This window comes from Physeter macrocephalus, chromosome 8 (genome assembly GCF_002837175.3).
Source record: "Physeter macrocephalus isolate SW-GA chromosome 8, ASM283717v5, whole genome shotgun sequence".
In the NCBI taxonomy this organism is placed as follows: Eukaryota; Metazoa; Chordata; class Mammalia; order Artiodactyla; family Physeteridae; genus Physeter; species Physeter macrocephalus.
In genome coordinates, this window is record NC_041221.1 from 104,504,764 (window position 1) to 104,532,476 (window position 27,713).

The window sequence follows — 27,713 nt, forward strand, 5'->3', positions numbered from 1 at the left end:
CTGTGGGGCTCTGGGGCCCAAATGCCTTTCTGAGTCCCCCATTTCCTGTTTGTAGGAAACAGGCTTGAGCCTCCATGCCCTGAGTTCCAAAGGGCAGATTCAAGCAGTTTTTTTTTTTTGTTTTTTTGTTTTGTTTTGCGGTACGCGGGCCTCTCACTGTCGTGGCCTCTCCCGTTGTGGAGCACAGGCTCCGGATGCACAGGCTCAGCAGCCATGGCTCACGGGCCCAGCCACTCCGCGGCATGCGGGATCTTCCCAGACCGGGGCACAAACCCGTATCCCCTGCATCGGCAGGCGGACTCTCAACCACTGTGCCACCAGGGAAGCCCTCAAGCAGTTTTAATCAGGGAAGGAAGGGGATGCAGAAACAAGGGAGAAGCAGTCAAGAAACAATAGTGCAGCCTTGGGGCAGGGTCCTGGTAGATTACAATTAAAGGGTTGGAGAATGGTATACCACACTAATACTAATCCAACAAAGCTGGAGTAGCTAATTTAATTTTAGACAAAACAGGCTTCAGAGCAAGAAAATTTATCAGGGATGATGAGGGGCATTAAATAATAATAAAGGAGTCAGTTCTCCAAGTAGATACAATAAACCTTAATGTGTTTGTGCCTAACAAGAAAGTGTCAAATATTGGAGGAAAACTGATAGACATGCAAGGGTAAATAGATGAATCCACACATATACAGACACCTGATTTTTGATGAAGGAGCAAAGGGAATTCAATGGAAAAAAAGATAGTTTTTTAGCAAACAGTTCTAGAATAGCTGGGCATCTGCATACGACAACAGCAAAAAATAAAATAACATCTAGACATAGAACTTATACCTTTGACAAAGCTGAACTCAAAATGGATCATAGCCCTAAATTTAAAACCCAAAATATAAAACTTCTAGAAGATAACAGAAGAGAAATCCAACCCAGTCTGAAAAGGCTACGTACTATATGATTCCAACTAATATTGACATGACAAAAAGACAAAACTATAAAGACAATAAAAGAGATCAGTGAATGTCAGCAGCTGGGAAGAGTGGAGGAGGGATAAACTGATGAAACACAGTGGATTTTTAGGATAGAGAAATAATTCTGTATGCTACCATAATGGTGGATACATGACATGAATTTATGAAAACCCTTAAAACTGTACAACAAAAAAAGTGAGTCTTAAGGTAAATTTTAGAATTCAGTTAATAAAAATTAATTAAAAACAACAAAATGAGAAACAAGTTGTATGTTTGGGAATTAAGAAGTAAACTCTAAATAACCCATGTCAAAGAAAACAATAAAAACTAAAAAGTAATTTTGACTGAAGAATCATGAAAATATTACATATAAAATACATACAAGGAAAATAAAGCCATGTTTATGAGGAAATTTATTTTAGTACACACTTTATGTTTTATAAAAATAGACCAAGAATAGCAAATTAAACCTAGAGTATCTTAAAGGTAGGAAAAAGTAAAGAATATAGCAGAAAATAATAAAAAGGAAAATAAGCATAACACAGAGAGCATCCACAAAGCCCAAAGTTGGTAATTTGAAGAGAAAGAAAAAAAGGACACTGCTTCAGAGCCCATTCACATTAAAATTAGGTAATAAGATGATATCATGGTAAAATATATACTATATATTTGAATATTTAATTAAAATGGACAAATTCCTAAATAAATACATTACCAAAATTTAAAATGAAGAAATAGTAATTTTGATTAATTTTATATCTGTTGAATAGAACTGAGTATATGGCAAAGGAAAATAAAAACCCAGATAGCATCACTATAAATTTCAAAAAGAAAATTATCAACCCAGCTGACACCTTGATTTTGTACTTCTGGCCTCTTGAACTGTGAGAGAAAAAATCCCTGTTTTTATGAGCCCCCAAATTTATGGTAATTTGTTACTCCAGACCTAGAAAAGAAATGTAGAATTTGTGAGGTTTGGAAATATTCTCTGTCTTTATTTAAGTTGCTGTTATATAAACCTTTACTTTGTTTTCTCTTTCTCACTCCCTCACCAACTGTTATATTTCAAAGAAAAAGAGGAAAAAATGTCATTTTACACCATGAAAATATTAGATGAAAACATGGAGATTATTATCATCATAACCTCAGAATGAGGAAAGCTTTCCTAAACAAGATATAAAATTGAACTGCAATAAAAATAAATGATAAATTTGATTACATAATACTTAAAATTTGCATTTCTTAAAATATCAAGGAGTCCAAAGTCAATGAATCAGGAAAACATATTTACAACATGCAGGCAAGCACATACACACACACACACACACACACACACACCACTATAAAACCTTTTTTAAAAAATGCAAAGCTTTTATATAAATCAGTGTAATAAAAATATCCTATTACAAAAAAAGTTGGTAAATGTCTTAATCAGCAAGCTTACCAAAAAGAAAAATAACTTAGAAATACGTGAAAACATGCTCAACACACTTATGATTCAGTACATTGAAAGTTTTGTAAAGTATAATTCATATCTGTCAGATTAATGTTTATGATAACAAGAGGTGGGGGTGAACATATATATATTCTCTCACATATTTTGGTTTGGATTATTTAGTTGAAACTTTATGTAGTATAACTTGGTAATGTCCTTCAAAATTAAAACAACATGTACTCTTTTAGTGAGCAATGCTACTTACATGAATTTAGTCCTTACCCACAACTAAGGATTCTGAACTAAAAGATATTCATCTCTACATTATGAATTTTTATGTGTGCATAACTATTTTTAAAATTGCCATATTTTTTTTAAGTGATAAAGTTTAAATATCCAAATGAAGGAACAGGTATTAATAACTTTAGTTTATAATCATAATTCTTTTCCTAGCACTTGTTAATAAATAATATGTTTATTAAAATATTCCTAATATTTTATTTGATAAGGTGATGATTTTAGGGTAGTGTTTCTTGGAAGGCTTTACAAAATTACAATGTGTTTGACAATGAAATATATTTCTTCTCAGGGACTAGAGATATTCTCAAAAGAATAATTTGGAACAGTTAAATATATTTTACAGGTAATTTGAATTGTCTACAAGGACAAATAAAATTTTATAAACTGCATCATGGAAACATAACTAGCCATAATTCCCAGCTCACTATCTACAAAAAAAAATTACTATCAAGTACTTTTCTAAAAATTCACTAATGGATTCAACTTAACATACATTATAATTTTCCCAATTGTAGCAATTCATCTAAGAATTGGAAATACACTTTAAGCTGTATAATGTATTTAAAATAGTTTTCATTAAGGAATATTTGTTAAATTGAATTAATAATGTACAAGTATTCCCATAACTTGCAATGGTTGCATATTTTCTTCCAAAGTTCATTAAGAAGTTGTTCACACTTCTGCTATGTAAATATTATAAATATTGCTTAAATTCCAATAACTCATCAGAGTTTAATTTAGCTCATCAGAGAGCTATTAGCTTTAAGAGAATATACATATTACCATCATTCAACCTCTAATTCCCGAGTGTTTAGCAGCTACATTGGAGGCCACTGTAGAAATGCTCCCAAAGCCTAGAAGCCTGCCCCTGAACTGAGCTCTCAAAAGAGTAATTTTCAACCTTGGATGCACATTACACCCATCTGAGGAGATATTTTCTTTTAAAATCCAATAGCCTTAATTTCAGAACAACTATATTCTCTGGAGGGGGTACCAGACATTAGAGATTTTTTTAAAAAACATCCTTGTTGATTCCAATGCACAATCAAGTTTGAAAGTGATGACTCTAAAAGGCATTCCTGTTTTACACAAACCCCTCCTCACTTTCAGAAACCATTGATCTTCTGAAGATTATCATTTTTTTCAACATCCAGTTTTCACAGAAACAGAGACTCCTTGCTGTGCCGATACAGTATACATTTGTAGGAACAGGCCATTGATTATCTGAGTATTTTTTTTGTCTATTATACCTGCAGTCAAAAGCTACATTTAACTATTGTACATCAAAGGAATAAAATATTTTGTAACAGTAATCTCAACCTTGGTAATAGTTAAAACTAAGTGGTCTTTCACTCCAAGCAAGAATATTACAACTTCAAACTATTAAAACCATGATCAGAGTTGAGAAAGAGTATCTGCTTTAGCTTGTGTTAGAAGAGCTATTAAATAAACTAGATCCAACTTTCCATTAGCCTTCTTCTTCTTATGGTCTCTTGAGTCAAAATAGAATCTACACTTCTCTTATCCACACAATTTGTGTATTCCCATTCTTATAACACTCATTAAATCCTTCATTCTCACTTTCACTTCAATTTAAAAATAATTATAAGCCTTTAATTCTCTACTTATATAAAAAATGCTTAATCATCTTCCTTTATATCTTCCTATCATGTTGTCTTTCCAACTTCTTTTGTCTCCATTAAATATCTTAAATTCATGCTGTCTAGCCTATATGTCATTCCTCTACTTGTGTTTCTTGCCCATCTCTGATTCTTCTCTTCTCCACAGTTAAAACAACACTGAATTTACTATTTTAACAAGGATTAGATTACATTAGAGTAACTATCAAACAAGTTTCACGCTTGTTTCCTCCTAGAGATAAAGAGGAATCTTTGTGGAAGATCTGCGTCACAATATCTTTGTGATCATCTTTACGAAATATGAGCATCGGCACGTGGAGAAGGGAAAGCAAACTCTAGGTAGCGCACAGAATAAAATAATTATGATTCTTTTTGTTTGCAAATGAGGGAGAAACTAAACTCAATTTGCTACATGTTAGGTTATTGGCTACTGTAAGCAAAGAATCAAAAGTAAACAATGCCAAACACAAGTTAAAGCAGTAAGGACAGATTTTAATCAGTAATATACTACTGCAATAGAAAAAACAGTATAATGTGAACTGAATTCAACTTTGACTTATATAGCGTTGACTGAAGATTTTAAAGGGAGAATGAAGGAATAGGGAGTTGGGTGAGCAGAGCTTGGTGGAGTCAGGGAAGTAAAAAATTACAAAATCAACAAGAGACAGGCCTTGGTCCATGTGAAAGACATCTGGGTTTGCTAACTGGTGTTTATCTACAACAGGCTCCTATCCTCCCACAGAAACTGAGAGACAGGAACCCTACCTATCTCCAGCTGTTGGTAACCTTGTGCAAACAGTAAGTTCTGTTGACAACCTTATGTTTTCTCAGCTGACACTTTAAGGGAAGTAGAGTCATCCTAGGAATGTGGCCTTGGCTATTAAAAACCGTTCATGTTTATTCAAATCTTTATAGGTCAAGATTGAGGCCTAGTCCAGAAAGGGCTCAGAGGAACCTGGCTACAGTTTGGTCAAGGAGAGAATCTCACAAATTAGGGAAAAAAATTATCACCCATGGCTGGATCCAGCAGCTCAAATGACTTCATCAATATTAATCTTTCTCTGCCTCACAGCTCTGTTTCCTTCTGCTTTGGCTTTGCTCCTTTCCTAAGCAAAATGATTCCTCTTGGTGATTCCCTGAGGTCTAAGCTTTTCTAGTCATTTCAGTAATTCCAATCGAGAAGAGTGCCTGTTCCTCTCCTAATCACTCAAGCAAAAGCTCCAAGAGTTTTACACTGCCTGAATCATATTACCCTCTCTGAGCCAAAATACTCTGGGTGAGTAACGTGATGTTCTTGTCTGCTGGATTTTGTCACATGACTACCCCTGGATCCAGAATTGTACTTAAATTATGTGGGCTGAGCTTCTACCCTTTACCTCTGATGATCACAATGAATATGTTTTATATTTGACAATGCTGGTGTTAAGAGTCAATGCTGATGCTGTCAGTATACACTATGGGGTCACTTTCTCTAAATTTTTTTTTTTTTTTTTTTTTTTTTTTTTTTTTTTGTGGTATGCGGGCCTCCCTCTGCTGCGGCCTCTCCCGTTGCGGAGCACAGGCTCCGGACGCGCAGGCCCAGCGGCCATGGCTCACGGGCCCAGCCGCTCCGCGGCATGTGGGATCCTCCCAGACCGGGGCGCGAACCCGGTTCCCCTGCATCGGCAGGCAGACGCGCAACCACTGCGCCACCAGGGAAGCCCTAAAGATTTCTTTTATAAAAACATTTTTTACATAAAATGGAGAATAATTCAGATGGCAAGCAGAAAACTAAATCAGGTGCTCTTGACTGTTCCAGAACAGATGTTTCCAAAGTCAATTGTCTCCTCCCCAGGGACTATCCCCTTAAACACTGCTACCACTCCCTCCCATTCCTATCCACAATCCCCTGAGCAAGAGGCTCAAAATATTCTTCCAAATAGTCTCTTATGACAGCCAGATTGTAAACCAGATTTGAATGTCAGTTTCCCAGCAGAACACCAAGATTCCCAACAGTATAGAGGTTGAACAAATACAATTCATGGCTATAACTTATGTGTTGTCCTCATCCCTCTGAACCTTAGGAGTTCAACAAGAATCTATTTTTCCTTCAGAAACATTCTTTAAAAATAGGAGATAAGATTTAAAAATAAATGCTGGGGTTGGAATTAAGAAAATATTATTTTCCTTCCTTAAGCATATTCTCACACCTGAAAAAAAGGTATTTTTTAAAAATTAAAATCATCTTTTATACAACTTTGTTAAAATTGCCCTCCCACTGTGAACCAACTTTCTGCAGTAATATTTTTAAAGTGTTCTGGTACTAGGAATAATATTTAATTATGTGATTATCTTTCATGTGTGTGTGGTTAATTGTCCTTATGTCAAATGTAAATGATTTTGAACAATAAAAGTGAATGAGTAATGTTCTGGCTGTGAGCAACAGATGTCATGTGGATTTTGATTTCTTAGGCATTTACAAATATTTCTTTTCTAGTCTAGAAAAGCAATTAGTTAAGATTATAGACTAATAGCCATTCAAATCTAGGTTTAAGAATGAAAAGCAGTATGAATCACAGGACTGCAGAACAGTATTTAGGGAAAAAAAATCACTATACTCATGTACTTTAAAATATGTCAAAATACAATTTTTATAAAATATGAATAGCCTAGCTATAATTTCTTAGGAAGATTTATGCCACCCTCATATATAAAGCAGTGTCTTTCTCTGCCTCTGACCAGTGCCTCATATGTCTTGCACATTGCAGACAATCTGTGTTTATTGAATGGTGTATATAAGAGTCAGAAAAATAATAAGGTTTACTTTATTAGTTTAGTGGGCATTCTCTGTTAGCTGACAGGCATCCATTCCCCTTTTATTTGAGAAGAGCACTTTATTTTCTTGTTGTGTTAGTTTCTGATAAAGAGCAAAGTGATTCAGTTATACATATATATATTCTTTTTCATATTCTTTCCCATTATAGTTTATTACAAGGTATTGAATATAGTTCCCTATGCTATACAGTAGGATCTCATTGTTTATCTGTTTTATATATAGTAGTGTATATCTGCTAATCCCAAAATCCTAGTTTATCCCTCCCACACCGCTTTTCTCCTTTGGTAACCATAAGTTTGTTTTCTATGTCTGTGAGGCTGTTTCTGTTTTTTTAAAATAAGTTCATTTGTATCATGTTTTAGATTCCACATATAAGTGATATCATATGGCATTTGTCTTCCTCTTTCTTACTTAACTTCACTTAGTATGATAATCTCCAGGTCCATTCATGTTGCTGCAAATGGCATTATTTCATTCTTTTTTATGGCTGAGTAGTATTTCATTGTATATATGTATGACATCTTTTTCCATTCTCTGTCGATGGACATTAAAGACAACCTACTGAATGGAAGAAAATATTTGCAAACGATGAAACTGACAAGGGCTTAATTTCCAAAATATACAAACAGCTCATACAACTCAACAACAAACAAATAAACAACCAATTGAAAAATGGGCAGAAGACCTAAATAGACATTTCTCCAAAGAAGACATACACATGGCCAAAAGGCACATGAAAATATGCTCAGCATCGCTAATTATGAGAGAAATGCAAACCAAAATTACAGTGAGATACCATCTCACACTGGAAACTCTATTTTTAGTTTTTTAAGGAACTTTCATACTGTTCTCATAGTGACTGCACCAATTTACCTTCCCATCAGTAGTGTAGGAGGGTTCCCTTATCTCCACACTCTCTCCAGCATTTATTAATTGTAGACATTTTGATGATGGCCAATTCTGACTGGTGTGTGGTGATACATCATTGTAGTTTTGATTTGCATTTATCTAATAATTAGCAATGTTGAGCATCTTTGCATGTGTCTCTTGGCCGTCTGTATATCTTCTTTGGAGAAACAACTATTTAGATTTGCCCATTTTTGATTAGGCCGTTCTTTTTTTTTTTTTTGATATTGAGCTGTATGAGCTGTTTGTATATTTTGGAAGTTAAGCCCTTGACAGTCACATTGTTTGCAAATATTTGCTCCCAGTGCATAGGCTGTCTTTTCATTTTGTTGATGGTTTGGTGCTGTGCAAATGCTTATAAGTTTGATTAGGTCCCATTTCTTTATTTTTGCTTTTGTTTCTATTGCATTGGGAGACTGACCTAAGAAAACATTGCTACCATTTATGTCAGAGAATGTTTTGCCTATGTTCTTTTCTAGGCGTTTTATGGTGTCATGTCTTATATTTAAATCTTTAAGCCATTTTGAGTTTATTTTTGTGTATGGTGAGAGGGTGTGTTCTAACGTCACTGATTTACATGTGGTTGTCCAGCTTTCCCAACACCACTTGTTGAAGAGAATGTCTTTTTCCCATTGTATATTCTTGCCTCCTTTGTCAAAGATTAATTGATGGTAGTTGTATGGGTTTATTTCTGGGGTCTCTATTCTGTTCCATTGATCCATATGTCTGTTTTTGTTCTAATATCACACTGTTTTGATTACTTTAGCTTTGTAGTATTGTCTGAAGTCTGAGAAGATTATACCTCCACCTTTGTTCTTCTTCCTCAGGATTTCATTGACGATTCTGGTCTTTTATGGTTCCATATAAATTTTACAATTGTTTGCTCTAGTTCTGTGAAAAATGCCATGGATAATTTGATAGGGATACATTAAATCTACAGGTTGCTTTTGGTATTATGGCCATTTTAACAATATTAATTCTTCCAATCTAAGAGCATGGGATATCTTTCCATTTCTTTAAATCATCTTCAGTTTCCTTTATCATTGTTTTATAGACCTTAGCATGTAAGTTTTTCACTGCCTTGGTGAGGTTTATTCCTAAGTATTTTATTTTTTATGCAATTTTTAAAGGGTTTTTTTGTTTTTTTTTTTTACTTTCCCTTTCTGATATTTTGTTGTTAGTGTAAAGAAATGCAACAGATTTCTGTATATTGATCTTGTATCCTGCTACCTTACTGAATTTATTTAACAGTTCTAATAGTTTTTGTGTGGGGTCTTTAGGGTTTTCTATAGGTAATATCATGTCATCTGCATATATTGACACTTTTATCTTTTCCTTTACAATTTGGATACATTTTATTTCTTTTTCTTGTCTGATTGCTGTGGCTCGGCCTTCCAATATTATGTTGAAGAAAACTGGTGAGAGTAGGCATCCTTATTTTTGTGTATGGTGAGAGGGTGTGTTCTAACGTCACTGATTTACATGTGGTTGTCCAGCTTTCCCAACACCACTTGTTGAAGAGAATGTCTTTTTCCCATTGTATATTCTTGCCTCCTTTGTCAAAGATTAATTGATGGTAGTTGTATGGGTTTATTTCTGGGGTCTCTATTCTGTTCCATTGATCCATATGTCTGTTTTTGTTCTAATATCACACTGTTTTGATTACTTTAGCTTTGTAGTATTGTCTGAAGTCTGAGAAGATTATACCTCCACCTTTGTTCTTCTTCCTCAGGATTTCATTGACGATTCTGGTCTTTTATGGTTCCATATAAATTTTACAATTGTTTGCTCTAGTTCTGTGAAAAATGCCATGGATAATTTGATAGGGATACATTAAATCTACAGGTTGCTTTTGGTATTATGGCCATTTTAACAATATTAATTCTTCCAATCTAAGAGCATGGGATATCTTTCCATTTCTTTAAATCATCTTCAGTTTCCTTTATCATTGTTTTATAGACCTTAGCATGTAAGTTTTTCACTGCCTTGGTGAGGTTTATTCCTAAGTATTTTATTTTTTATGCAATTTTTAAAGGGTTTTTTTGTTTTTTTTTTTTACTTTCCCTTTCTGATATTTTGTTGTTAGTGTAAAGAAATGCAACAGATTTCTGTATATTGATCTTGTATCCTGCTACCTTACTGAATTTATTTAACAGTTCTAATAGTTTTTGTGTGGGGTCTTTAGGGTTTTCTATAGGTAATATCATGTCATCTGCATATATTGACACTTTTATCTTTTCCTTTACAATTTGGATACATTTTATTTCTTTTTCTTGTCTGATTGCTGTGGCTCGGCCTTCCAATATTATGTTGAAGAAAACTGGTGAGAGTAGGCATCCTTGTCTTGTTCCAGATTTTAGTAGGAAGGCTTTCAGCTTCTCACCATGGAATATTATGTTGGCTGTGGGTTTGTTATAAATACCTTTTATTATGTTAAGATATGTTCCCTCTATTCCTACTTTGGTATGAGTTTTTATCATGAGTGGATGTTGAATTTTATCAAATGCTTTTTCTGCATATATTGAGATTACTTACTTTGCTATTTATAAAGTTGTGGAGCAAAAGTAATTCTCATTTGTGTTTGTGGGAATACAAAATAGTACAGCTGCTCCGGAAGTCAGTTTGGCAGTTTTTTACAAAACTAAACATACTCTGGCCATGTGATCCACCAATGGCACTACTTGGTATCTACCCTAAGGAGTTGAAAACTTATGTCTACACAAATGCTTATCACAAGTTTTCTAATCACTAAAACTTGGAAGCAACTAAGACAGACATCAATAGATAAATGTATAAACAATATGTGGTACCTTCTTAATGTGAAATATTACTTAGTGATAAAAAGAAATGAGTTATCAAATAATGATTAGATATGGAGGAACTTTAAAAGTATTTGCTAAGGGAAAGAAACCAATATAAAATTGTTTTCTAGTATGATTTTAATTATAGCACATTCTGGAAAAAGCAAAACTGTGAAGATGGTAAAAAGGTGAGTGGTTGCCATTAGTGGGGGTAGGGAAGGATAAATAAATGCAGCACAGGGGATGTTTTGAAGACAAGTTTTTAGAGCAGTTATAGGTTTATAACAAAATTGAGAGTAAGAAAAAGAGATTTTTCATATACCACCTGCCAAGGCACACATGCATAGCCTTCCCTATTGTCAAAGCACTTACCAAAATGGAACATTCTTAAGCAAGGATGAACCTACATTGGCACATCATAATCACTCAAAATCCAAAGTTTACCTTAGAGCTCACTATTGGTGGTGTACTTTTTATGGGTTTGAAAAACTATATAATTACAAACATAATTATAATATCATACAGAGTATTTTCACTCCCCCCCCCCAAAAAAAAACCCTCTGTGCTCTGTCTGGGCCTGTTGCTTTCAGTTTCAGAAGGTTATTAATTATTTATACAATATCTTTAATAAATGTAGGCCTTCTATCTCTTATTGAGTGAGTTTTGGTAGATTGTATTTTTCAAGAAATTGGTCCATTTCACTTATATTATCAAATTTGTAGGCATAGAGTTTTTCCTAGTATTTTTTTTATTAACCTCTTATTTCTCTTAACCTCTTCTTCAAAAGGTTATGTCCTCTCTTTCATTTCCAGTACTGGTAATTTTTGTCTTCTCTCTTTTTTTCTCAGTCTGGCTAGAGACTTATCAATTTTATTGATCTTTTCAAAGCACCAGCTTTTGGGTTTGTTGATTTTTCTCTATCGATTTCCTGTTTTCAATTGTTACTGATTTCTATTCTAATTCTTCTTATTTTTTTCTTCTGCTTACTTTGGATTTAATTTGCTCTTCTTTTTCAAGTTTCCTAAGGTAGAAACTTAGGTGATTTTAGATCTTTCTCCTTTTCTAACATATGCATTCAATGCTATAAATTTCCCTGTAAATATTATTTTCACTTTGTTCCACAAATTTTCATTTGAATCAAAATATTATTACAGTTTCTTGAGATTTCTTCTTTAATCCAAGTATTATTTAGAAGTTATTATTTACACAATCTCCATATATTTTGGAATTTTCCAGTTTTCTTTCTGTTACTGATTTCTAGTTTAATTCCATCATGGTCTGAGAAAACACATTGTATAATTTTTATTCCTTTAAATATGGTAAGGTGTGTTTTGTGACACAGAATGTGGTCTATCTTAGTGAATGTTCCAAATGGCCCTGTGAGAAATGTCAATTCTGCTGTTGTTGGATGAAGTAGTTTATAGATGTCAATTATATACAGTTGATTGATGTTGTTGTTGAGTTCAATTACGTCCTATGGATTTTCCACAGGGGATTTTTAAGGCAGTCAAACTATCCCATATAATAGTAGAATGATGAATACATGTCACACATTTATGAAAACCAATAGAATATACAACAACAAGAGTGAACCCTAATGTAAATTATTGACTTTAGTTAATATCAGTTATTGCTCATCAAATGTAACAAATGTAACCTAGTAGTGCAAGATATTAATGGGGAAAATGGGATGGTGTAAGGATGTATATGAGAACTCTCTGTATTTTCTACTGAATTCTCCTGTAACCCTTTAACTACACAAATAGTTTAGTAATTTAAAAAATTAAATTAGAAACATATAAAAAAGAAAAGTGTAAGTATATACACTTATATCCTACTAAATCTCTTCCTTTGGAAAATTAAGGGTCTATTTATGAGCTTTTAATGTGTAAAAGTTTGCAGATGATGGAATTTTTGCATGTGAAATATATAGTTTTTGTCTAAAAAAACCCCTGAATGTTAGATATATTTCCAAATATTTGTTTTTAAAAGCCTTTTATCTAGCAACCATTTCTTTTGAAAATTATTATTTTTATTATTTTAAAAACTTACCTTAAAATGTTGGATTTCATTTTTACTTATTTTTAAAAATGTTTCATAGTTATCATTTTACTAGCATACATATTCTATCTTAGAAAACATTGGTAATTTTGGAACACTTATCTTACAGTAGAAGGAAAATAAGTCATCAAACCATAAGTTTGAAATTTGTTCAATATTTTACCAAATGCATCTTGATTTTCCTGGAATAGTCACAATTTAGGCTTGTTGTTGCAACATCCTGTCCACTAAGTGCCATCTTTTATGTTGAAATGTGTCCCATTTGGACAATAAATTATACGGTCATCCTCAATAAGAACAGATAACAGAATGGTACTTGAGAGATAATATCATCTTTAATTGTCATTAAGAAAATTCTTGTCAATGACTCTGGCTTGTGTTTGACTCATGGCAGTGTGGCAGCATATTATGTGCCTTAACATAGAATGTATATGTTTTGTCATAAGTAAGTTACATCAGAGCTTATTAGAAACAATGATGGGAATTCCCTGGCAGTCGAGTGGTTAGCACTCTGTGCTTTTCACTGCTTTCATTACACCTTTGATCCCTGGTCAGAGAACAAAGATCCCGCAAGCCACATGAGCACAGCCGAAAGAAAAAAAAAAAAAAACAGTGGGGCTTCCCTGGTGGCGCAGTGGTTGAGAGTCTGCCTGCCAATGCAGGGGACATGGGTTCGAGCCCTGGTCTGGGAGGATCCCACATGTCATGGAGCAACTGGGCCCGTGAGCCACAACTACTGAGTCTGTGCATCTGGAACCTATGCTCCGCAACAGAAGGGGCCACAATTGCGCACCGTGATGAAGAGTGGCTCCTCTTGCCGCAACTGGAGAAGGCCCTCGCACAGAAATGAAGACCCAACACAGCCAAAAATAAATAAATAAATTTTAAAAAACCAAAAAACTGAAGCTCAGAGAAGGTTAGTCTAAAAAAAAAAAAAAAAAAAAAAACAATGATAGAAAGTTCGATTTTAGCAAAGAGTATATGTAAGTAAGACGTTGTTTGCCAGAATTTCTTATACAATTTTCTGGGTAATATATACCCTCTCACCTAGTTTCTCATTTTCTTGGAAAGGGTTTTATGTGGGTCCAAGCTTGAGACTAGAGAATCTCACAAATAATAATCTGGTATGTTCTGAAATAACTGGGTTCTGAATATTAATATGTATATATGTACTGACAGTAGGAAAAATTACACATTTTTTCCTAGATTAATTTCCCATTATAATGATGAGAAAATGTTGAGAGTTGACTTACTAATCCAAGTGTCCCTAATAATGCTAAAGCCCCAAATTTCTGTGTCACTATGTGAACCACAGTTTTGCTAAGACAGTGGAACTTCTGTTTTTAGATGAGTTTTAGATAAGAATCAATAAGCACATAGGCAATTTAATGTAACTACTTGGCTATAAACAGCATCAGTAGACATATGTTTCTTTAATGCGTTCACTTTAATGTGGTAAAAGTAATTCTATCTGCATTCATATGTATTAGTTGCTGTTTTTATTTAGCAACAAATTTTAACTATTGGGAATACTTTCATTTTGCCCTGGCTTTCCTCCATTCCCTGAACTTGTAACAACTTATTCATAAACTCACAGGGAAGACAGCAGGAGAACAATGATCCATCCTCGATTAAACATTATACTTTTACATCAAGGATAAAGAGGGTCCAGGGAAATTAATCCTTTGCCCTAGGAAGTTTATTAAAAATGCTAAATCAGGAGCTGATGGCAGCTTAAATAGCTTGAAGTAATTCTCTAGGGGAAATCTTCTAAAATCCTATCTGTTAAGGTAGGCTTGGTTCAAAAAGAGGCAAAGATCAAGGTAAGAAAAACAGCATAGCTATCAAACATTGCTGACCTTAAATGTTGAAGTTAAGAAACTAAAGAAAATATTTACACAACAGACACTATATGTCAATAAAAATCTATTTAGTACTGAAAGCTTGAATTACTTTTTTAACTTAAGAACTTAAATATCTGAAACTACCTCTGAACAGGAAAATATAGTCTCAAGATAACAAATTGGTGCTTAGTTAAACATTTATATTCATGCATGATTAGAGCATGTCTCCTACAAATATCTGCTGCAAAAACTACACAGATTAAAATGTTTCTGCAAATAAAACGTGGTCCCAGCTATAGAATTTATTTATTAAGGAATAAGGAGGTGGAAAAAATACCCCTATATATATTACAATTGATTCAAGTGTGTGGCAAGTTTCAAAAATTGTGACATATATAAAAATATATTATACCCTGCAGTGAATTTTAGATAAGGATAAGTTAATAAGCATTTCAAGACTAGTATAAAAAGTAGGTTTTAAAAACTCTAAGAGACATTACCAGTTTTTGCTCTGATGTGTAAAAATCTTGGAAGTCATCACTCACATACTTATAATAAGAAACAAACTAAACAGATTGATAACCAACAACTCTTGTTAGGTCCACCAGAGAATTGAGTTCACATAACAAACCACTGTCCTGAAAACTGTAGACACAGACAAATAAAGAGAATCACAGCTTCCAGGGAAGAGAGATCACTGGAAAAAGTCATAAATAGGAACACTTAACCAGTAATTTGCAAATGACTGTAAGCTGAATGTGGGCTGGCTTGAGAGTTAAAATCTCTTGGAGGCCCAGACTCAGGAAGCACTTCTGAACTTTCATGAGTTCTACCTCTAGGACCCCTACTAGGTTCTCTTGAAAGTCAGAGAAAAATGACTTCCTACTTCTGGTGGTAGAGGAGGGGAGGGAATATAACAATTTTGAAATATGCCATGACCATTATGTTCTCCATAACAAATTGCCCACATGGGAAAATACTTTATCAGAGCCTTATCTAACCAAGGGGAAGAGGAATTAGACAACTCCAGCTTCCAGGAGACTTTAGATCTCACACAGGGAAGAAAAAATGGCTGAGAAATGTTTCTAAAGGTCACAGCCCAGGGACAGTGGCAGACTCCCAAAATGGATAATTAATTTAAAAAATTATAGAATGGTTCTCTCCCCAAATACCTTACAACCACATCCAGGGGTTCAGTATAGTAACAGTAAATTATAACTGATATAGCTTCAAGACAGACTCTATTTAAGAGACAGTTTCTAGGAAAACCCAAAAACAGCAATGGAGGAAAAAATAAGAGCATATAGGAAATGGAAGCCTCTGACCCTTCCAGTTACAGCAAACATTTAATGCTGCATAACTCCTAGCCAGATAAACATATAACCTCTCAAAAAAGGCCTATTTGCCTCAGTTCTTATTTCATGTTCAACTTTCAACAAAAAATTACAAGACATTAAAACAAAAAATTACAAGACATGGTAAAAATGCAAGAAAAAAGTCATCCTCTGCAGGGACAAAACAAGCATCTAGAATCAGATAAGGGACAGATTTTGGAATTATCAGACAGGGAATTTAAAATAACTCTGATTAATATGCTGAGGGCTTTAATGAAAAATATTGGCAACAAGAACAGATGAGGAATGTAAATGAAGAGATGGAAACCATAAGAAAGAATCAAAAGGAAGTGCAAGAAATTAAAGAGTCAGTGAAATAATTAAATAATTCCTTTGATGGATTCATCATTAAATTGGACACAGCTGAGGAAAGAATTGGTGAGCTTGAAGATATATGAATAGAAATTTCCGAAACTGAAAAATGAAAAAGAAATGAAAACAAAAAACTAAAAAGAACAGAAGAGCCAAAAACTATGGGATTATAATAAAAAGTGAAATGTGCACATAGGGGGAATATCAGAAGGAAAAGAGAGAGAAAAAACAGCAAGATAAATATTTTAACTAATAATTGCTGATAACTTTTCAAAATTAATCACTTACACTAAGAAGTCTGGAGAACAGCAAGCAGGGTAAATATTATAAACCTATACATAGGCATATCATATTTGAACTGCAGGAAATAAAAGACTCTTGAAAGAAGTCAAAGAAAAAAATGTTTTACTTTCAGAGGAGCAAAGATTAGAATTACATCAGACTTCTCTTCAAAAACAATACAAGCAAGAAGAAAGTGGAATGAAATATTTAAAGTGTTAAAAAAAACACACAACAACAATAACCTAGAAATATGTATCTTTTCAAATTATTCTCAAAAGTGAAAGACAAATAAAAATGTACTCATATAAAAAAATGAGGGGATTTGTCATCAGTAGATCTGCCTTGCAAGAATGGTAAAAGAAAATCTTTTGTCTTTCTTATTCTTAATTGATTTAATAGAGCTATTTCTTCAAAATAATCACATCAACAATATATCAGGTGAGCTTATGGATAAGTAAAATAAATGGCAGCAATGTTTTAAAAGATGGGGGATGAATTATGAATATTCAGTTATAAGGAGAAAGGTCAATCACAAACAAATAAGAATATCAATTTGTAAAATCTAGGACCATGTCAATGTAACAGAAAGAATTTTGGTTTTGGAAAAGAAGAATATTTTTGAGGCAGAAGAAAAGGAAACAATGATGTGTGAATACAAGGGCAAACTACATTTGAAGAGTGGTGAAATTGAGAGAGCTCATGCCAAATGACCTCCACCGTCAATGAATTAGGTGGGATGACTTTCTATTGAAAGAGAAGAATGATATTGAAAATGACATTAAAATAGAGGTCTAGGATGGGATAGACAAATTTAAAATATTTCTACAGGGAGAGAATTAATATGGGTTAACTAAACAGATGACCAGGCAGAGATCAAAAGCTAGGGGAGATTAAATATCACATACTATAGTGAATACCTGTCACATGTTTCTATGAGCATTTCCAGCCATATACGGCTGAAAAGGAGCAATAAATGAAGTAAATACACAGGCAGAATATTTGCTTAGGGAGCACTATTTTTCATTTGTTTACTTGCCTAAATTTTAATTGTCTAAATTTCTGCTCTCTTATTGGCACTACCTCCTATTTGTTTTCAGTGGTTACAATGAAATCAAAAGTCTCTAGTCTTCCTGGATGATGGATAGGAAAAGAAGGGGAAAATGTAGGGTGATAATGTGTCTAAATTTTTTTTAAGCTTTTAATGATCTTACTCCACTTAGTATGTAGGAGCTGCAAGAGAGTACAGTAAGTCCCCTACATATGAAAATTTAAGTTGCAAACTTTCAAAGATGCGAACTTGTGTCCACACGTCCAATCACGTAAGTTACTTCATGTGTCTGGCATACATTGTCACGTGGGTGCATCCTCTACAAGTGGCTGTGCTTTACTCTACTGTGTTTGTTTTTTATGTATTATTTGTGTGAAAAATATTATAAACCTATTACAGCACAGCACTATATAGCCGATTGTGTTAGTTGGGTACCTAGGCTGACTTCGTTAGACTTATGAACAAATTGGACTTACGAATGCGCTCTCGGAACGGAACTCGTTCATACGTAGGGTACTTACCGTATTTGTTTTAGGGTGGATGAGTTTTCTGGGGCTGCCATGACACTGACCACAAACGCAGCAGCTTAAATCCACACACTTATCCTCTTACAGTTCTGCAGGTCAGAAGTCCAGTTTGGGTTACAGCACAGTACTATATAGCCAATTGTGTTAGTTGGGTATCTAGTCTAACTTTGTTGAACTTAGGAAAAAACTGAACTTAACGAACGGAACGGAACTCATTTGTATGTAGGGGACTTACGGTATTTCTTCCACCCTAACAATGAGAAAAGGCCAAGTAATCCAAGTAAATTTTCTGAAACTATCAGACATAGGATGCCACAAGGCAACCAAATAAACTGAATTCCAAAGCATGGCCCTCCTGGAGGAGATGACACATAGAAAGTATTTTACCTTTGGAAAAGCGTGGAAAAGATTGGTTACTCTACAAAAGGGTAAGGAGAAATTAGCTAAAATATTAACTGATTCTTAAAGGCCAAATGTGGAACACTTGTTTGGAAAATCTGGGAGCTCCAAACCCAAGATGACTTTGTAGGCCTCCAAAGCATGCTCATAAGAAGGACTGGGGGCAAGGCAGAAAATCAAAGAGAACCATTCTCTATGATACAGGATACAGAGGTTATTAGCTCCTGCTTGAGAAAGACAGAAAGCCATGCCCATTTCCCTCAGAACCATCTCTCATTGGAGCAAAAATCTTAGGCTGCTGGTAAAGGATAGCAAACTCTCCATCTCTCGGGGATGAGGAAAAATCTATTGATTCTGGGGGATTGGGTTTGGAAGAAGAAAAACATATCTGCATCTGAGGAAATATAAAAACACTCTCACCAATAGGATGCAAGTAAAAAGCCATTGTAGCTGGTGAAATGTTAGAAGTAGGGTTTCTGGATTCAGCAAATAAAAATACAAGACTGCCAGTTAAATTTCAAACACAAAACAAATAACTTTTTAGTATATTTTTTTTACTGCATGAAACATACTTGCATTAATAGTATATTCTATAAGACATACTTACACTACAAACGACTTACCATTTTTCTGAAATTCAAATTTAACAGGGAATTTTGTATCTTAGCTGTCAACTCTATGTAAAAGCAAAAGACCTCTGTCCATGAGGGAAGAGCAAGAAATCCTCTTGTGCCTAGATTCTGTTTGCTCTACAGTCAAAATTCATGTAGTATCTGACATGTTTCAGCCGCTAATCTGCTGTCACTTCTCACCTGAATTATTGGGAAAGTCTTTTAACCAGTATAACTGCTTTCTTCCTCACCCACATATCGTCAGTTCTCAATATAGCAGTCAGAATTTGCTATTAAAACCTAGGTCACGTCATGTTATCCTTAGCTCAAGTCCTTTAGTGGCTTCTAATAAGTAGAAAATCTCAGAAGAAAAGCCAAAGTTCTTGTGGCCTTCTAAGTCCTAAAAAGTCTAGCCCCTTTTCTGTTGATTTCCTCCACCCCAGCAATAGAACCTCTTGCTGTTTATAGAATTTGCCAATCATATTAGGGCCTTTGTGCTTGCTATTTGCTCTGCCTGGAAGGTTTTTCTCCCCGTTATCAACACGTGGCTCTCTTCTCATCTTTTGGATCTTTCCTCAAATGGTAGTTGTTAACTGAGGCTTTCTGTAACAGTGCTTTCCAAAATTATATCTCACCATTCTCATCCATCACTCTCTGTTCTCATCATGCTTTATTGTTAGTCACCTAAGACACCATATATTTTATTTATTTATGTGCTTGCTTTCTATCTCCCTTCACTAAATGGGGATTGGGGAAACATGTTTGTTTTATTCACAGCTATGTCCCAGAATTTAGAAGAATTCCTGGAAACATAAATGATGCTCAATAAATGTGTTAAGTAAATGAAGCAATACACAAATTAATTAATTAAAGCATAAATGACCAGATGTTGCTATCAAAATGACAATGTATTATTTTAGAACATTTATTACAATACTGTTGTAGAGATGTTGATTAAAACATGGTACATTTATATGTTGTTCCTTCTGAGTATTCATCACATTAGAGTACGACTTTTCTTGAGTCCTTAGGATACTGCAGTAACTCTCAATCTCACAACAAGTTTCTATATTGATATAAAGTGCTGCCTCAAATAGGATATACTGTAGCTTTTTAATAACACCATTCACCATGCTAAAATATATGCATGGCCTATGACTTCTGTGGAATAGTCTACATTGTGGAATAGGAGTGATCCCGAGGCAGAGCTTAAAATAAGCAAATAGGTCAAATGTTCAACTTACCTGCAATATTTTTAATTACTTGGCATATCTTTTTAAATGAAATGTTCAGACCCTTTCAAACCACTGTGACACTAAACTTAAATAGGAGGAATACCAGGAGCCCCATGTGTTTCATCTTTTTTAATGCTCCAAGTAAAATGAATCTTTTGATTTTTTTCATCCAGAAAATGTCTCTAAAGAGCCAGTGGTTTAAATGCAAAGTTCTTCCCTTAAGGAAAAGGTTCGAAGTTTTCATTTTCCAAGAGTAAAATATTACTTTCTCACATGAAAGTTTTGTCTATTTTATTGCTGGAGTTGAAAAAAGAAAAAATCTCAGAACTTCTTTAATATAGCCCAATTCATCAAACTGATTCTTTCTTGCTCTAGGTTATTTCTCATTGATATTCCCTTTGGTTGCTAGAAATTTCTAAATTAGTGTTTCATACATCTATGTGGCACACATTATTTAGCTAACTATTACCTTTCATTTGTATTCATTATGTGTGTATGTGACTTTATCATTGCTCAGCATTATAATAACCATAAAGGAGTGATTTATATTGCTATGGATACAGAGATAAAAGTATTTCATTTGAAAATCAGTGTCTTCTCTTATTATAAATTGTTAAAAAAGGAACTTCATTAAACATAAAATGTCACTATTTTTTTTATCATTGTACGAGTGTGTTTGTTTTTATTATGGTATCAGTGAACAACTGCTTTCAGTATCTGTTTGTTTGCTTGTTTGTTTAACTTATTTAAATCTATATGTCCTTTAAACTGTAAAATATTGCCTTTTATAGTTGAAAGAGAAATGAAGTAATAATGACGGTAATACCTGCAATACTCTAGGTAAAAACGTTTATGCCTTGTATAAATTATGTTCTGCCAAATTAATTAAAGTGGGAATTTACACCCCAGAATGACAATTTTTTTTCTTTTTAAATTTTTTTGGAGAATGTGCATAACTGCTTTGAATTTTATCTTGTTACAAAATATAAACATGCCCTACTCTTGCATTGATCTCTTTAGATGCAGTAACAGCAAGATTCACTTTAAGAAGTATTTTCAATTCTAATTTTTATGAAAATATGTATTCCATATACATATATTGAAGTAACAATGAGCATAATTTCTACTGATTTCACAGGTGACAGTTTGTAATCATTAAATAGCATAAATCATTAAAATATAAAGAATATAGGCCATTTATTTTTAAAAAACAACTAGTATTAAATTTTAAAAATTTCTGTCTCCTACTTTTTTACTTTGCAAAATTTAAATATATAGATGTTCCTATACAATGATACCATTGCTTACTTTAAAATAGAAGTAATTATATTTACATTTAAATATATTTAAACCACAAACATCATCTTTACACTTCTGGTGGGCAGTCTGTGATGGTTAATTTTATGTGCCAACTTGACTACATATTTGGTCAAACACCAGTCTATATATTATTGTGAAAGTATTTTTAAAATGAGATTAACATTAAATTAGTAGACTTTTGAGTAAAACAGGTTAACCTCCATAATCTCCAACCTCATCCAACCAGTTGAAGGCCTTAAGAGAAAAAGGTTGAGGTTCCTCAAAGAAAAATGAATTCTGCCTATAGACTGCCTTCAGACTGCAGCTATGACATTGATTCTTCCTTGGTCATCTAGCCTGCCTGCCTGCCTTTCAGATTTTGGACTTATCAGTCCCTATGATGGCATAAGCCAACCTTAAAGTTTCTTTCTCATACACAATCCCTACCCCCAACCCACACACAAGCACACACACACGAAAACATCCTGTTGGCTCTGTTTCTCTGGAGAACACTGACTAACACACCGTCTTACAATGATCTTTATTGCAAACATCCTTCACTTACGGACTGATGCCACCTCTTCTGTAGCCTTTCCCCTGGCCTTTGTTCCTCTGATCCTTCCCAAGCCATCAAAACTCACTACTTTGGCCATACAAGCTTTTGTGGGAGAGAAATAAGACTTAGAATTTTTGGTGGTCTTATAAATTCAGAGGTGGAATAATGGAGGAAACTGGAATGATAAAACAAATGATTCTCAAACAAACCCAGAAAATAATCATCCTTGGTAGAGATAAATTCAGTAGCCAATTTCAAGAGAGGACTGCCTTTAGATACAGTCACTATAATTTTTAAGATTATATCATTTTTTTAACTTTAAGGCTTTAAAGGGGTAATAATCACATATTAGTATGAAACAGTTAAATCATATTACATTCTTCCTAAAATATAGCTAAATCAGCAGTCCTTAATTAACAGGAGTTTTGATCACATAGGAAGGCAGTGACTTTGAACTATGAAATACTTTGGAGCAGCTGGGTGGAATGAGTTGACTGGAGGTTACAGGGTGGGTGCTTTAACGATGGATACAACTCAAAACATTTTAGAGGAAGGAAACTGGGTAAGAAAAGGGTACTGGAATGGAGAATAGATACCAATGATATTAGTAACAATGATAATAAATAGTACCACAACTTTGTTTAATATTTAACCTATTCTCAGAAAAGTAAGGAATCTCTGCTTCTTCCTTTTGATATATCATTGTTTTCTCATCCTAGTATTCAGAATTCAGTCCAGAAGTATTAGCATTTCATTTTTCTACATTAGATTTTGTAGCCATTTAAAGGCTAAGCTGAGAACTGAATAAATTTAATATTTTTTCCATTGAGGTACGTGCTTCTGAGTTATAAATAATCAACTTAAAACTGAACACTAAAAACACAATTTATTTGTAATTTTGAGGTCTGCCAATATTATTACGTGTCATCAGTCACTTTTAAGACAATGCAAAGTTTAAAATATTTGCCAACATTTTTGTTTATATCTTATGGATCTGGGTTCATAAAGACTTTCCATGATGATTTAATTATTCCAAACCATAAAAAGCTCTGCCAATATTTACCAGTGGGGTTTTAAAATTGAACAATATTGTTTCTGCTTTGTGATTTTGAAAGTTTGATTGCTATGGGAACATATTTTTCAGTTAGTTGTTTGATATGAAAAGTTCTTGGAATATGATAGTATTCCATTTAGACATGAATTGTATCAAATTACACCTTTATAAAGCAAATAAAATTCAATATTTTTCAAAACAAGCATATGGAAAAATTTAAAACTTTTTGAATATACATAATCAAATGAAATAAATTACTATTTCCGGAATATCTATTCAGGAAGAGGAAATGAACACTGATTAGACAAAAATATGAGGAGAATAAAATGGAGAACCTTCATTTAAAAGCCAATACATAGAGGAGGAGTTTCAAGATGGCGGAAGAGTAAGACACAGAGATCACCTTCCTCCCCACAAATACATCAGAAATACATCTACATGTGGAACAACTCCTACAGAACACCTACTGAACGCTAGCAGAAGATCTCAGACCTCCCAAAGTCAAGAAACTCCCCACATACCTGGGTAGGGCAAAAGAAAAAAGGAAAAACACAAAAAACAATAGGGATGAGACCTGCACCAGTGGGAGGGAGCTGTGAAGGAGGAAAGGTTTCCACAAATTGGAAGCCCCTTCACGGGTGGAGACTGTGGGTGGCAGAGGGGGGGAAGCTTCGGAGCCACGGAGGAGAGCACAGCAAAGGGGTGAGGAGGGCAAAGCGGAGAGATTCCCACACAGAGGATCGCTGCCGACCAACACTCACCAGCTGGAGAGGCTTGTCTGCTCACCCGCCAGGATGGGTTGGGGCTGGGAGCTGAGGCTCCAGCTTCGGTCGGATCGCAGGGAGAGGACTGGTGTTTGCTGCATGAACACAGACCGAAGGGGGCTAGTGCACCACGGCTAGCCGGGAGGGAGTCCGGGAAACAGTCTGGAGCTGCCAAAGAGACAAGAGACTTTTTCTTGCCTCTGTTTACTGGTGTGCGAGGAGAGGAGATTAAGAGGGCTGCTTAAAAGAGCTCCAGAGAGGGGCGCAAGCCGCAGCTATCAGAGAGGACCCCAGAGACGGGCATGAGATGCTAAGGCTGCTACTGTAGCCACCAAGAAGCCTGTGTGCAAGCACAGGTCACTATCCACACCTCCCCTCCCGGGAGCCTGTGCAGCCTGCCACTGCCAGGGTCCTGGGACCCAGGGACAACTTCCCTGGGGAAATACATGGCACACCTCACGCTGGTGCAACGTAATGCTGGCCTCTGCCACTGCAGGTTCGCCCCACATCCGTACCACTCCCAACCCACGCCTGAGTGAGCCAGAGCTCCCTAATCAGCTGCTCCTTTAACCCCGTCCTCTCTGAGTGAAGAACAGACGCCCTCAGGCGACCTACAGGCAGAGGCGGGTCCAAATCCAAAGCTGAACCCCAGGAGCTGAGTGAACAAAGAAGAGAAAGGGAAATTTCTCCTACCAGACTCAGGAGCAGCAGGTTAAATCTCCACAATCAACTTCATGTACCCTGCATCTGTGGAATACCTGAATAGACTACGAATCACCCCAAATTGAGGAGGTGGACTTTGGGAGCAACAATATATATATATATTTTTTTCCCTTTTTCTCTTTTTGTGAGTGTGTATGTGTATGCTTCTGTGTGTGATTTTGTCTGTATAGCTTTGCTTTTACCATTTGTCCTATGGTTCTGTCTGTCAGGTCTTTTTTTATTACTTAAAAAAATTTTTCTCTTAATAATTATTTTTTAAATAACTTTATTTTATTTTACTTTATTTTATTTTATTGTATTTTATCTGCTTCTTTCTTTCTTTTTCTCCCTTTTATTCTGAGCCATGTGGAGGACAGGCTCTTGGTGCTCCAGCCAGGTGTCAGGGCTGTGCCACAGATGTGGAAGAGCCAAGCTGAGGACACTGGTCCACAAGAAACCTCCCAGGTCCCTGTAATATCAAACAGCAAAAATCTCCCAGAGATCTCCATCTCAATTCCAAGACACAGCTCCACTCAAGGACCAGCAAGCTACAGTGCTGGATACCCTATGCCAAACAACTAGCAAGACAGGAACAAAACACCATCAATTAGCACAAAGCCTGCCTAAAATCATAAAAAGGCCACAGACACCCCAAAACACACCACCAGATGTGGACCTGCCACAAGAAAGACAAGATCCGGCCTCATCCAGCAAAACACAGCCACTAGTCCCCTCCACCAGGAAGCCTACACAACCCACTGAACCACCCTTCGCCACTGGGGACAGACACCAAAAACAACAGAAACTACGAACCTGCAGCCTGTGAAAACGAGACCCCAAACACAGTAAGTTAACCAAACTGACAAGACAGAGAAACACACACAGGATGAAGGAGCAAGGCAAAAACCCACCAGACCTAACACATGAAGAGGAAATTGGCAGGCTACCTGAAAAAGAATTCAGAATAATTATAGTAAAGATGATCCAAAATCTTGGAAATAGAATGGAGAAAAAACAAGAAACGTTTAACAAGGACCTAGAAGAACTAAAGAGCAAACAAACAGTGATGAACAACAAAACAATTGAAATTTAAAATTGTCTAGAAGGGATCAATAGCAGAATAACTGAGGCAGAAGAATGGATAAATGACTTGGAAATTAAATAGTGAAAATAACTACTGCAGAGCAGAATAAAGAAAAAAGAATGAAAAGAATTGAGGACAGTCTCAGAGACCTCTGGGACAACATTAACTGCACCAACATTAGAATTATAGGGGTCCAAGAAGAAGAAGAGTAAAAGAAAGGGACTGAGAAAATATTTGAAGAGATTATAATTGAAAACTTCCCTAATATGGGAAAGGAAATAGTTAATCAAGACCAGGAAGCACAGAGAGTCCCATACAGGAAAAATCCAAGAAGAAACACACCAAGACACATATTAATCAAACTATCAAAAATTAAATACAAAGAACAAATATTTAAAGGAGCAAGGGAAAAACAACAATTAACATATAAGGGAATCCCTATAAGGTTAACAGCTGATCCTTCAGCAGAAACTCTACAAGCCAGAAGGGAGTGGCAGGACATATTTAAAGTGATGAAGGAGAAAAAGCTACAACCAAGATTACTCTACCCAGCAAGGATCTCATTCAGATTTGATGGAGAAATTAAAAACGTTACAGACAAGCAAAAGCTAAGAGAATTCAGCACCACCAAACCAGCTTTACAACAAATGCTAAAGGAACTTCTCTCGACAGGAAACACAAGAGAAGGAAAAGACCTACAATAAACTCAAAACAATTAAGAAAATGGTAATAGGAACATACATATTGATAATTACCTTAAATGTAAGTAGATTAAATGCTCCAAATAGATTGGCTGAATGGAAATAAAAACAACACCCATATATGTGCTGTCTACAAGGGACCCATTTCAGACCTAGGGACACATACAGACTGAAAGTGAGGGGATGGAAAAAGATAGTCCATATGCAAATGGAAATCAATAGAAAGCTGGAGTAGCAATTCTCATATCAGACAAAACAGACTTTAAAACAAAGACTATTACAAGACACAGAGAAGGACACTACATAATCATCAAGGGATCAATCCAAGAAGAAGATATAACAATTGTAAATATTTATGCACCCAACATAGGAGCACCTCAATACATAAGGCAAATACTAATAGCCATAAAATGGGAAATCGACAGTATCCCAATCATAGTACAGGACTTTAACATCCCACTTTCACCAAGGGACAGATCATCCAAAATGAAAATAAATAAGGAAACACAAGCTTTAAATGATACATTAAACAAGATGGACTTAATTGATATTTATAGGACACTGCATCCAAAAACAAGAGAATACACATTCCTCTCAAGTGCTCACGGAACATTCTCCAGGATAGACCATACTTTGGGTCAGAAATCAAGCCTTGGTAAATTTAAGAAAATTGAAATCGTATCAAGTATCTTTTCTGACGCAATGCTATGAGACTAGATATCAATTACAGGGAAAAACTTGTAAGAAATACAAACGTATGGAGGTTAAACAACACACTACTTAATAACCAAGAGATCACTGAAGAAATCAAAGAGGAAATCAAAAAATACCTAGAAACAAATGACAATGAAAACACGACAACCCCAAACCTATGGGATACAGCAAAAGCAGTTCTAAGAGGGAAGTTTATAGCAATACAATCCTACCTTAAGAAATGAGAAACATCTCAAATAAACAACCTAACCTTACACCTAAAGCAA